Source organism: Ovis aries, chromosome 11 (assembly GCF_016772045.2).
Source record: "Ovis aries strain OAR_USU_Benz2616 breed Rambouillet chromosome 11, ARS-UI_Ramb_v3.0, whole genome shotgun sequence".
Classification (NCBI taxonomy): Eukaryota; Metazoa; Chordata; class Mammalia; order Artiodactyla; family Bovidae; genus Ovis; species Ovis aries.
This window is the reverse complement of record NC_056064.1, coordinates 34,827,859-34,841,451: the sequence shown is the minus strand read 5'-3', so window position 1 is coordinate 34,841,451 and position 13,593 is coordinate 34,827,859. Positions and strand designations below refer to the sequence as shown.

Genomic DNA, 13,593 nt, shown 5'->3' with positions numbered 1-13,593 from the left:
AGTACTTAACTTATCTGTGCCTCCGTTTCCCCTTCTGTGAAGTGGGTGTAAAGGCAGCCCCTGGTTCACAGGTCACAGGTGGGGATGAGAAGGGGCTGAGTGCACCGTCAGGCCTCAGGGTGGTTCTCAGGGCTCAGCGTCTGGGACGAGCACTGCAGCCCTGTCAGCGTCACTTTTCATCCCCCCAGATGACAAAGTCTTAAAGTGTGCTGACATGGAGAGTGGAGGAAATCTGGGGAGGCACAAGCCCCGGCCCGTGCAAGTGTGTTGGTACCTCTGTGTGGATGGCAACACCGATACCTCTGATGTGGATGTCCACATCAGGTAACATGGAGAACCTATGCCTGACCCATGAACCAGGAGCTCTTCTCCAGGGGCCACAGGCACCCACAAAGCGTGCCCAGCAGAGCACGGTTGTTGTGGAAACAGTGCCAGTACCCACCAGGCAGCGATGGCCAAGCACACAAGGCTCACAGGCACAGCCTGGAACGCAACGCAGCCATCATAAACAGTGAGACAAGTCTGTACCGAGGTTGTGGAGACTGTTAAGACTGATGGTCGAGTTAAAAAGAATTGTTTGCAGCCTGATTCTTGCAGTAAGAGACCTTTCAGTGAAACAAAGACAAGCAGGCCTCCTCACCCACTTGCGCACCCCCAGGGCTGGGGCTCTCACCACCTCACAGAGAAGCTGGCTCCCAGGAGTGAGCAGATGGTGCCTCCAGGAACAGACCCGTTGCACCGACTGCTGTCTCTATGGCCACACACGGTCTCATCCTTTGGAGTTCTAACATCAGCAAAGTTATGCATGAAATGAAAAACGAGATCCACCCTGGTTCTGGGCAATGAGAGCTGAAGTCTCAGGTACCCCAACCACCAGTGTTACTACTGATCACAGCTTGTTAATGCTTTTGTTCAAACACTGTTTACAAGCAATGAGTTTTGTTGACTCTCTTTTCTTTAATTGGAGGTGTCATTTACACGCAGTAAAATACAGTATTCTCAGCAGGCAGGCCAGCAACTACTTACAAGGGGGCAAACCCAGGGAATGCTCCCCAGATCCAGATCTGAAATGTTTGCAGCCCCCAGAAGGCCTCCCTCCCCGTCACAGGCAGCAGCCCCCTCGCCCAGAATAGCCAGCATTCGGATGCTACCACAGACTCATCATGTCTGCTCCTGGGCAGGGAACCTACAAATAGGATCGCCACTTCTTTCTTCCAGCCTCTTTGCTCAAGGTTAGATTCTATTACACCAGACAGAACAAGCTGGGGGCCTTTGGGAATCTCAGGGAGCTTCATTTCCTTCTGCCCAAACAATGAACATGAAGCTCACATAGGACGGCAGCCCGTGGGACCCCTCCCCTACCACAGCCCCCCGCAGAAGGAACTACCCCACTGTGTGACTGCCCCCAGAGGAGACTGTCACCCCCAAGCTGGGACTACCCCTCTGTGTGATTCCCCCCAGCAGGAACTGCCCTCCCAGCAGGAACTGCCCCCTGTGTGACTCCTCCCCAGCAGGAACTGCCCCCTGTGTGAGTCCTCCCCAGCAGGAACTGCCCCCTGTGTGAGTCCTCCCCAGCAGGAACTGCCCCCCCAGCAGGAACTGCCCCCTGTGTGAGTCCTCCCCAGCAGGAATTACACCCTCCCAGTAGGAACTGCCCCCTGTGTGACTCCTGCCCAGCAGGAACTGCCCCCCTCAGCAGGAACTGCCCCCTGTGTGAGTCCTCCCCAGCAGGAACTACCCCCCTAGCAGGAACTGCCCCCCTGTGTGACTTCCCCCCACCAGGAACTGCCCCCCTGAGTGACTCCCCCAGCAGGGACTGTCACCTCCCAAGCAGGAACTGCCCCCTGTGTGACTCCTCCCCAGCAGGAACTACCCCCCTAGCAGGAACTGCCCCCCTGTGTGACTTCCCCCCCACCGGGAACTGCCCCCCTGAGTGACTCCCCCCAGCAGGGACTGTCACCTCCCAAGCAGGAACTGCACCCCTGTGTGACTCTCCTTGTGCCAGGAGCCCTCAGAGCAGGTGCCCAGATTTCTGCTTCTCATTCTGAAAGCAGCCCTTTCTCAGTGTCTCAGGGGAGACTCGGCATTCTAATTTTAAGCTCCGCCATCAAGGGGATGTGAGAGTCCTAGAACTGGAGCAAAGACAGGGTAACCTCAGGGTTTGGAGCTCGTTCCACTCCACTATGTTCTTAAACAGTTAAACAGGACATGGTAAAGAGAAACGAGCCTGTGCAGGAAGGGCCTCCTGCCAGGTAGAACAGGAGGCTCTGCCACAGCCAGTGAGCTGATCTGGCCTCTTGGCCTCTGCCAGAACCTGGATGCACGTTTCACTAGCTGATGGATTTTGCCTCATCACCCCCCACACATTTTGTTCTTTCAGATTAAACACTGTTAACAGGGTCCTTTCCCCACTTAATACATCTTATCAGTCAAGTCCTTGTCTTTTTAGATAAGCTCTTCTGTGCTCATCCAGAAAAATAAAACAGCTCTGCACGCTCTGTTCTAAATGTCCCCGCCTTCCTTGCACGCGTGTTTTACCTTTTCTGTGTCTCCTGCTAAGGCTTGAGTTCCTTAGGTGGAATTACTCAGCCAGACGGAATGTTCCAGCAAGATGGCTCCACTGTCCACATGTGCGTGTGAGGTTTGGGCCCTGAGGTCCCAGCCCCTAGAGTGGTGTCAGCCCCCCGGGGCCTGGTGGCTACCACTTCCCCAGCACTGTCTGCGGCCCCGCTGCCCCCCGCCCCACGCCTGGAGGCCCAACCCGCTCTGAGAGAGTCCCAGGGGCAAGACAAAAGCAAGAGTATCCAAAAAAGGACATTTCTTAGAAATGCAGCGAAAGCCCTGATTTTCATGATTCAATTTACATACCCGACTCAGAGGTGCTGAATTTCCTCTTTGCTACAGTTTGTGCTAATTTCTCAGAAATGTTGGAGGCCGGCATTTTAGCAAAACCCACTTCGAAGAAGCAAACAGTGGTTTCTTTATAGTGAATATATAGCTTTTTGTGGAAAGACTTGTTTTCCATTAAAAAAAATTTTCCCCTCAAAACTTTTTTAATATGAGAACTTCAAACGTCAGAGAAAGGTTAAAAGTGCGGTGAGATGAACACCCCTGGGACCTGCAGGGGCTGAGCCCTGTTCACGGCAGGGTCTGCCATCTGCAGTCGGTCTCGACAGGTACCTTCTGCTGACCTTAGGACGGCGCTTTTAGACGCCTCACAGGCGTCTCCAGAGAGGCGGACCTTCTTGCACATAGACTGCCATGTCCATAACTAAGAAAATCAGTGATAATTCAAAGGCATCATCTAATATCTCGCTCGTATTTAAGGTTCCCAGTTCCCAGTCCTAAGAAGTTTTCATGGCTGCTTCCTTTTTTTTTTTTTTAATTTTTATTTGTTTATTGTGTTTTTGGCCGCGCTGGTCTTGGTTGCTGTGCCGGCTTCCTCTAGCTGCAGCGAGTGGGGGCTGCTCTCCAGTTGTGGTGTGCCGGCTTCTCACTGCAGTGGCCACTCATGTTGCAGAGTGCGGGCTCAGTAGTCGTGGCTCACTGGCTTAGTTGCCCTGTAGCAGGTGGGATCTTTCTGGACCAGGGATCAAATTCACGTCCCTTGCACTGGCAGACAGATTGCTAACCACTGGACTACCAGGGAAGTCCCGTGCCTGCTTCCTGTGATTCAGGATCCAGCGAGGGTCACGCCTGCCGTTGGTTTGTCTCAGATCCTTTTTCTTCCAGCATCATTCCCTCCCTTTTGCTCTTTCTCCTTCTTTGCTCTCTTCTTTTCCCATCTTCTGTCGCATGTCCCGTGGAGTGCCCTGCAGCCTCCTCTCTGCTTGCCCCTCCCTGCCTGGTTTAACTCTGTCCTCCTCCTCCTTCTGTGAGTCCTGAACGCTGTAAAGTGTCTCTGTGGGCTTCCCTGGGTCAGGCCACAGGTTTTGAGAAGAACCCCAGGTGAGGAGTATCCTTCCTATTGCATCTCATCAAGTGGAGCCCCGTGTCAGCTCACCCGTCTTGCATGACACTGATGGGACCAGATGTCCCCATGCAAAGGCCCCGGCACACCCAACCAGTCACCTGTGGCTGATGCTTTGGCGCCCTGTGCGTCCTGGTCCCCAGCCACTGCGAGTGATGGCTGCACCTTTCACTGATGGCTTTCCAAAGCTGTCATTCCTCCCACATTTCGTAGACTGTTCTCTGTGAAGGAGAGCTTTATTTTTGTTTCCTTTGATGAAAAAAATATACAGAAAATAACAATGAATAATATAACAAAACCTGTATTTTCACCACCCAGAATGATGTTTTGAGGTTGGCATATTCACTTTCAAGTTTTTCTTTTACAAAAGAAAAGATTACAGTGAAAGCTCTGAAGCTGCCTGCCCCCGCCTGACTCCTCCCCTCACCAGGAGGAACCACCCTCATCAACACGGCTCTGTCCTCCAGGCTTATTTTTATGCCTTCAAAAGAATGTGTTTAATCTCTGAACGTACAGTACATAGCACTATTTGCATGTCGTTTTTAAATGTTTTGTATAAATAGAACTCTGTATATATCATCATGTTTTTACCCATTGTTGCAGTCAACTCGGATTAGTGCACACATGGTTGATGCATTCTTGGTGTGTTCCTGGTATGGACCTAGAGTAGTCCTGGTGTGGGCCTGGTATGTTCATGGTGTGGGCCTGGTGTGTTCCTGGTGTGGACCTCGTGTGTTCCTGGTGAGGTCCTGGTGTATTCCTGGTGTGTTTCTGGTGGTCCTGATGTGTTCCTGGTGTGGACCTGGTGTATTCCTGGTGTGTTCCTGGTTTGGTCCTGGTGTGGTCCTGGTGTGTTCCTGCTCTGTTCTTGGTGTTGGACCTGGTGTGTTCCTGATGTGGTCCTTGTGTGTTCCTGCTGTGTTGCTGGTGCGGTCCTGGTGTGGTCCTGGTGTGTTCCTGGTGTGGTTCAGGTGTGTTCCTGGTGTGTTCCTGGTGAGTTCCTGGTGTGGTCCTGGTGTGTTGATGGTGTGTTCCTGGTGTGGACCTGATGTGTTCCTGCTGTGTTCCTGCTGTGTTCCTGCTGTGTTCCTGGTGTGGACCTGCTGTGTTCCTGCTGTGTTCCTGATGTGGACCTGCTGTGTTCCTGCTGTGTTCCTGCTGTGTTCCTGGTGTGTTCCTGGTGTGGACCTGCTGTGTTCCTGCTGTGTTCCTGCTGTGTTCCTGGTGTGTTCCTGGTGTGGACCTGCTGTGTTCCTGGTGTGGACCTGCTGTGTTCCTGCTGTGTTCCTGGTGTGTTCCTGGTGTGGACCTGCTGTGGACCTGCTGTGTTCCTGCTGTGTTCCTGCTGTGGACCTGATGTGTTCCTGCTGTGTTCCTGCTGTGTTCCTGGTGTGGACCTGCTGTGTTCCTGCTGTGTTCCTGCTGTGTTCCTGCTGTGTTCCTGGTGTGGACCTGCTGTGTTCCTGCTGTGTTCCTGCTGTGGACCTGATGTGTTCCTGCTGTGTTCCTGCTGTGTTCCTGGTGTGTTCCTGCTGTGTTCCTGCTGTGTTCCTGCTGTGTTCCTGGTGTGTTCCTGGTGTGGACCTGCTGTGTTCCTGCTGTGTTCCTACTGTGGAACTGATGTGTTCCTGCTGTGTTCCTGGTGTGTTGATGGTGTGTTCCTGTTGTGTTCCTGCTGTGTTCCTGGTGTGGACCTCGTGTGTTCCTGGTGTGGACCTGGTGTATTCCTGGTGTGGTCCTTGTGTGTTCCTGGTGTGTTGCTGGTGTGGTCCTGATGTGTGCCTGGTGTGGTCTTTATGTGTGCCTGGTGTGTTCCTGGTGTGGTCCTGGTGTGTTCCCGGTATGGTCCTTGTGTGTTCCTGGTGTGTTCCTGGTTTGGTCCTGGTGTGTGCCTGGTGCGGTCCTGGTGTGTGCCTGGTGTGGTCCTGGTGTGTGCCTGGTGTGGTCCTGGTGTGTTCTGGTGTGGACCTGGTGTATTCCTGGTGTGTTCCTGGTGTTGGACCTGGTGTGTTCCTGGTGTGGACCTGATGTGTTCCTGGTGTGGTCCTGATGTGTGCCTGGTGTGGTCTTTATGTGTGCCTGGTGTGTTCCTGGTGTGGACCTGGTGTATTCCTGGTGTGGACCTGGTGTATTCCTGGTGTGTTCCTGGTGTGGTCCTGATGTGTGCCTGGTGTGGTCCTGGTGTGTTCTGGTGTGGACCTGATGTGTGCCTGGTGTGGTCTTGGTGTGGTCCTGGTGTGTTGCTGGTGTGGACCTCGTGTGGTCCTTCTCACCACCCCACACCCACTCCCCATCCGTCCCCAGAGGGGGAGCACCTAGGCTGTTTCTCATTCCTTGGTGTTATGAGCAGCGGTATCCCAGGGATATCTGTGTAGTCTCTTTGTGCCAACACACAAGCATCTCTCTGGGGGGTGGGTGTTGTCCAGCAGGACCTCAGACCTTGAGGCCTGCACACCCCGATTTCAGTGACTATTGCCATCCTACTCACTCCCTGTGGTGATGGGCAACCTTCCTCATTCCTCTGTGTCTCTTTCTGTGCAGGACAGAGTTTTTTAGATTTTTTTGCAACCTCACATGAGAAAAGTGTATGTTGTGGCTTTAATTTCCCGATTGCCGGTGAGGCTATGCACACGTGCTCAGTGGCCATTGAGAGAAGGCCTGTGGTCACTCAGGGGGAAGGAGGAGGCCTGGGGAGTGCACCTGGGCCCCCGAGGCCAGAGCAGATGCTGTGTTAGTGACCAGGGAAGCCCTTGGAGCCACCGTTAAGGGGGCCTGTGGATGCAGTGTGCTTATCCTCAGCTCGTAAGGCTCTCACATTTCTATCAATAATAGCACTTGCCACCCATGACTGGCTCACCATGCATCAGGCACTTTACCTAGTCAGACCTTATTTGATCCATTTGGAAATGCTTGTATTTATTATTCTGTTTTGCTGAAGAGGACACAGAGGGTCAGAGAGATGCACCCACCTGCCTAAGGTCACAGAACTGGTAAAAGTGCTGCCTCCAGCCCCAAACCTTTCCCTCCAGGCGGCCCCTTCCACCTGCCCAACACTCCAGGAGGGGAGAAAATGGCTCGAGCTTTGCTTCCTCTTCCCTGGGCTGTGAGCAGAGAAATGGTTTGTAAATGAAAAAGTCCAGCCTTACAAATAGTCCCCAGCTTTCTAAACAGGATTTCTGGGTCAGAAGACAGAAGGCTGTCCAGCGCCTCTCCCCAGGGCAGCTCAGGAAGGAGAGGGCCGTGGTCTCCCAGTTTCTTGTAGCTTTGGGGCAGGTTGTAGCCAGGTGGGGGGACAGTGCAAGGCTCCAGACGCCGGTTGTGTCTCGGGTTTGGAAGCAGGAGGAACCGCTCTCCCCATTCCCTCCTGGCCCCTCCCCAGCCCTCTGTTTCACACGTGGTGTTGGGGGGGACATTTCCAGGCACCCCCTCGACCCCCAGCGGCAGCGCTCCAGGAGCAGGTGCCTCCGCCCAGGTCCTAGGTGGGCAGGGAGGCTGGGAGGGGCAGCAGAGCGGGGGCTGGCCCTCAGCCCCGCGGCGAGCTCTGAGCAGAGTACGCACATGTCGAGTGAACAGAGGAAGGACAAGAAGGCTGAAAACTAAGAGCAGATGATGCTGCGCGTTTGCCTCCTCCTGGTTCAGCTGGGTGGAGAGAGAGGAAGGAGACCGGCAAAGTGGGTCCTTAGCGAGAAGGTGATACCCGGCCACATGGGCAGCGGCGGTGCCTCAGCAAGGACCTGTCCATGGTCTGCGAACTAGGGAGAAGCATGAAGCTGCACCGGAACTGGACGAGGTCCTCCTCAAGCTACCCTGGCCTCCCGGGTCTCCTCCCTGCCTCCCAGTCTTTGTTGATTCCGGGCTCTGGTGCTGAGGGTGACACAGAGCTCCAGCGTCTGGCTCCCCGGCACCTGGGCTGGTGGTTTCTGGCCCCCAGAGACCCAGGGCCATCCCCTCCCTTCTGGTCACCTCACTCCAGGCTCGTTTTGCCTGATCTTGACCTTGGTGAGAAGCCCTTGGGGACCATCTGTGCCTGTTGATGTGGCCCCCACTCTGCCTGTGTCACGTGTGTTGCTGTGGGTCACCCACTGCGTCCTCAGGCTGATGGACGTTGGGAAGTTCAGTTCAGGGTTATTACAAACAGCTGTGCAAATGTTCCTTTACTACAGAGCTTACCTGGGAGTGAAATCTCGAGCTCTGGGGAGGCCTAAGTCCTTGGCCCTGTCCCCAGTGGGGACGGCATTGCACAGACAGCCAGGCCCTGGTCCAAGCCAATGCCTCCCTTCTCTGAGCCTCAGTCTCCTAGTCTGTAAAGTGGGCGATGAAGACAGGTGAAATGAAGACCTTAAGCTCTTCCCCAAGAGTGACCCTCCCTTCCTTTGAGTCCACAGGGAAGCCGCTGGGGCCCAGTGGGCTGCGGGATAGGGTGGGGTGGGGTGTACCAGGTGTGGGTTTCACTTGTCCCAGGAGGATAAGCCCTGAATCTTTCTTCCAGGAATGACACTGCTGGGGTCAGGATGCTCTGAATCCCGGAGTTCACACTCCCACTCCCTCAGGGGACTATATGAGCCAGCTTCCAACCCACCATCCTCTCAGGTGATGGGGACTGTGGCTGGGCCCACAGCAGAAGGGCACAGCCCCATCCGGGGCCCCTCCTGGTTCAGGGTGGCTGACACCCAGGGCGGGGCAAGGCCAGCACCTACTCCCTCTCCACGAGGCTGTCGCCTGGGTTAGTGGTGCCAGGAGACCCTCCTGGGAACCATGCGAGGGAGAGAAGCAGAAATGGCACGTCTGTGTCACAACCACCCCCAACACCTATGTCACAACCACACATTTCACAACCATGCCCCACACCTGTGTCACCCTGGCCCACCAGTGGGCACTTCTCTGCCTGCAAACTCTTTAGTGTCTCACCAGCCACGTCCTGTAAGTGGCTCAGGGCCCTTGCACATGCTGTTCCTTTTGCTGGAAACATTCTTCCCTCCCTCCCTCCCTCCGCCTGCCTGATGCCCAACTTCCTTTGTGCATCAGCTCTGCCATTGGCACGGGAGGCCTCTCCCGGCCAAGAGAGCTCAGGTGCACCCCTAGTCTCCGTCCCCGGCCCCACTCGGCCTCCTGTTTCAGCCCTGAGATGTCATCTCCTGTGTCCTTGGAAGGGACCTGGGCTGCTCCACCTGTGTCCTGGGGGAGCAGTGGGAGGAGACACTCCGGAAATTCCTGTCCAGTGGCCCCGCATCTGATTCAGGAAGAAGGGGGACATGGAGAAGGAGGAGACTTGCCCCAGATCCCCGTGAGCAGTAGCCCTGGTCTTGTCACCAATAGAAGCGCCACTCTTGAGCCCTTGCCGAGCAGACTGCTGGGTGCTGAGTGGGGATCCAGGGAATGGCACAGCCCGTGGTCAGCCCGGTGCAGCATATATGGCACTCGTGGGCTCCGACACCCCGCTTCCCTCCACACCCCCGTCCATTGAAGGTGCAGGGGTCCCTTCAAGGTGATTTTGAGATGACCACTCTGGCCTCCAGCCCCGACTCCTCCCAGCCACTTGCCCTTCACCTGTCCTGGCCAGGCGGCTTCCACACTGGCCTCTCCTGCCAGTGCCAGTGACCCCGCCTGGGACCAGTGCAACCAACAGCCCAGGACACAGCTTTGTCCTTCTCTGCCCAGAACCCTCTGCCTGGGAAACCGAATCCCTCCTTCTCAGAGCTCACCACCCTAGACCCAGGCTCCCTCCCAGGCCTTTGCCTGTGGGGTTCCCTTGGCTTGGAAAGCCCTTTGCCGGGTACCTGCTCATGTGACCCATTGGCTCCTGTAAGGCTCTGTGTGAACCTCACTCCTCTGTGAGGACAGCCCTGACCATGTCTGGCTCGTGGCACAGGCCCCACATGGCCACTTTCATTCCAGTGAAATCGGGTCACAGTGAAGCCAGAGAGCAGCCCAGATGGTGCAGAAGAAAAGGCTGCAGACGGCTGCCCTGGAGGGGCGGGGAGCTGGGGAGGGGGGCAGCCCCCGTCTGCCCTGATGCAGACCCCAGGACCCCAGACTGCTCATGGCCCCGGGTTTGCTTCCCTGTGGCTCAGCCTTGCCCACTGGGAGCACAGGGGTGGGGGTGGGTGGGAGAGAGGCCCCGTGTCCAAGAAAACCCATCCTGTTCCTGCTCCAGACGGGCAGCCCTGCCCCCCAAGAGGAGTCCCAGGCTCTGTGTGTGACCTCAGCCCAGGCTCTCCTTTCCTTCCATCAAAACCAGGGGAGGGGATGGCGTGGTCCCACGGCAGGCCCTCTGATTTGAGCAGCTATGAATACCACGCTCGGCGCTTATCTGCTAGGAGATCTGCCTGTGGAACCCGCCCGGCCTTCCAATGTGCGTGTCATTCTGAGGATTGACCGCTGCACCTGCGCTGGCCGCACCCCAGACCAAGGGCGAGGTCACCTGGTGCCCCCCTCTTCCTCTGTGGAGGGACTAGGGTTTCACACGGAGCAGCCGAGACCCAAAAATAGCAGCTGGCCACTCACAGGCCAACCGCCCAGGCCCCAAAAAGGAAGTGAGAGGAAGGTGGGCACTTTTGTTCTTTGCACAGAAGAGAAGTGTTTCTGAGGACCTGCCAGGGCCCCGTCCCTGCCCGCGCCCCCCACTGGTTCTCTCTGGGTGGTTGGCTCCAGCTGTTATGCCCCAGCCACAATGAAGAGACGGAAGTACAGAGTCATGCTCGCAAGGGCCAGGGCTGAGGCTGGACCCAGGACTCTGTCCTCTGTCACTCTGTGGATTGCAGGGGTTCAAGGGGGTCGTGCTGACATAACTGTGTAAAGAAAACCCCATGGTGGGGCTCGCCTAGCCATCCAGTGGTGAGGATTCCGCGTGTCCACCACAGAGGGCCTGAGTTCTACCCCTGGTCAGGGAACTGAGATCCTGCAAACAGCATGGCTGGGCCAAAAAAGGAAAAGGAAGCCCCATGGGGTCCTCCTGGTGACCCTCCAGGAGGGGACTCAGGGCAAATTCCTTTGTGAGATGCCTTCATTTGTAGGTCAAAAGAGTCATCCTACACAGAGTCAGACACAACTGAGTGTGCACACACACACATATGCGTGCATACACACAGAGACACACGCACACACAGACACACAGACACACACACACACACACACACACCTTCTTGGGTAGAACTACCTGCGATAATGCAGATTCAGACCTCGTGGTGACCTTGGAGGAGCTTCTGCACAACCCCCTCCCTGGGAACAATGGTCCCTGCAAGGATGTTTGAAAGCAGAGACTTGGGGAGAGTGTGGGGGTACAGCTCTGGCCAGCCCTGCCCACATTCATGCAGCTTCTTGTTTTGGCTGCTCCAGCTCTATATCTCCATCTGTCCAGCTCCTGCCTAGACTCTGCCTGAGGTCACAACAGGGACCTGGGACACGACACGTCCTGACAGCGGGATGCTGCACAGCAAGAAGAAGTAGATCCTGTGTGTCACCTGGGGTCTGAAGAAAAGTGGCTTAATTGGTGTGAATGTTAAACACAGACCCCAAATAATACGCGGTGCAGCTACACCCAGGTGTAAACTGCAAAAGTTGGACTGAAAATGCAGAAACCAAACTACAAGAAAGGTTATCTCCAGGATGGGACAAGGCATTGCTGGGCTTCTTCAGAGAAAGCGGGTCAGAAAAATATGGAGCAGATACAACCAGCTGTAAACAAGGCCCCTCAGGAGATTTCATCAATTTTTTCTTGCATGGCTCTGAATATTAAAACCTTCTAGGCATTTGTTCAACTGTTGATTTTTTTTTCTTTTATGGTGCTTTTGGTGTCGTGTCTAAAGTCTTTGCTTAACTGAGATTTTCTCATATATTTTTCTAGAAGTTTTGTACTTTTAGGTTTTACATCAAGCTCCATGTTCCCTTTTGTGTTGATTTTTGTATACAGTATATTAGCAATATTTTGTATTAAATTTGTTTACTTACTTGTTTACAGTAGGTCCTTGCTGATTATCTATTTTAAATATAGCAGTGTGTACATGTCAATCCTGAGCTCCCAATCTATCCCTCCCCTTATTAATTTTTATGCATAAATCCAAGTTCTTCCTTTTTTTTTTTTTTTTGCATACAGACTTCAATTGTTCCAGCACCATTTGTTGAAAGACTAGCCTTTCTTCACTGAGTTTCCTTTGCACCTTTGTTGAAATTCACTTGTCCAGACCCGTGGGTCTATTTCTAAACTTTCTGTTCTGTACTATTGACCTAATTAATTACCTGCTGGATACCAATGCCACACTCTCCTTTTCACTGTAGCTTTAAACCAGCTAGTGTCCGTTCTCCAACTTTGCTATTTTTCAGAGTTATTTTGAATATTCTAGGTTCTTTGCATATCCATATGAGTAGGATACATACACATGTACATATTTCTCAATTCTATTGGTTCTCTTTCTCTGGAGAATGTTGACTAATACACTCAGTGTCTGGCACACAGGAAGCCATAAATGCTTGCTGAATGAATTAATAAGCTTCTCTGTTTGTTCATCCCATACCCCTAGCATCTGACAGGCAGAACAGTAAATGCGGGTGTGCATTTGTCCGGTTTAAGACCAGGAACCCACAGACAACGCTGTCCAGGGGTTCAGCTCACTCGCCGGTCTAAACGTCCCGCCTTCGTGCCCCTTCACCTGCGGCTCTGGGCCAGCTTCACTCGGAACGGCAACACTGCTACGTGGGGTGATTATGAAACCGTAAAACCACAGGAGACCCATTTGTTTTACGAGGCAGGTCTCAGGGGCCATCTACTAGCTTTGCATGCAGGAGGGTTTTGTTTTTGAAAACTGAAATTACAGAATAAGTGCCTAAAGAGGCGAGAGAGAGAACTTCACTATTTGGGTTCAAATTAGCAACCTGAGTATTCTGGGCTCCTGCTAGGAAAGGCGGGTGCTGTCTGGGAGGAGTGCCTGCAGGGCCGTGGGTTTCCTCCAAACCAGGCCCCCGTGCTCCTGGCATGAGAGGAGCAGCTGCGGGGAGACCAGACATCTAAGAGGCCACAGAGAGCAGGGCTCGTGGGCAAGCAGAGTGATGATGTTACTGGGATGGGAAGACCTGCTGCCTGCTGGGGCAGGGTGATGAGCTGACCATCTCAGAGCATCTCAGGCCCTGCTGCTGGGCAGGGCTGTGGAGGGGAGCCACCAGGTGGGGCAGCACACGAAGGCAACCGGCGTCAGCACGGCCCCTAAAGTCTTGTGGGATTTACACTTCAATTATAATTAAGTAAAGTTAAAAATTCAGCATCCCAGTTTCCTGATGTGCTGGACACCAAGTGGCCGGTGACTGTACTCAGGCTGATACAGACAGTCCATCTCCAACCACACGAGTCCCTGTGGACGGATGGTGCTCGGGGCTGCCTGTGTCTCCCCCCAGTTCTTCTCACGTCCTTGGCTCCCCCGCTCCCCCCTACAAAGGGTTGGGACTCCCCAGTTGCCTGAGAATGGCTGTCTTCCATCCTCAGGTGGAAGAAGGTGATCTGGTCTCCAACGGCTGGGGCCTGGAGCCAGGTCATCTGGCTTTTAAACTTTTGATTGAGGTACGATCTACCATTTTAGCCATTTTCAAGTGTGCATATCCGTGGCGTTCAGCACACTCACCTGCAGTGCTCCTGT

The 13,593-nt window shown here is 54.2% G+C and overlaps 1 protein-coding gene across 1 annotated transcript in view; it reads right to left on the bottom strand.

The window, feature by feature from the left end:
- Positions 1-2,685, bottom strand: part of TNFRSF13B (TNF receptor superfamily member 13B) — a 29,333-nt gene extending 26,648 nt beyond the window's left edge. The window contains exon 1 of the mRNA XM_042255769.2: positions 2,539-2,685. The gene's annotated coding sequence lies outside the window, so the exon portion shown is untranslated. The remainder of the gene's footprint in view (positions 1-2,538) is intronic.
- Positions 2,686-13,593: the final 10,908 nt, after the last annotated feature.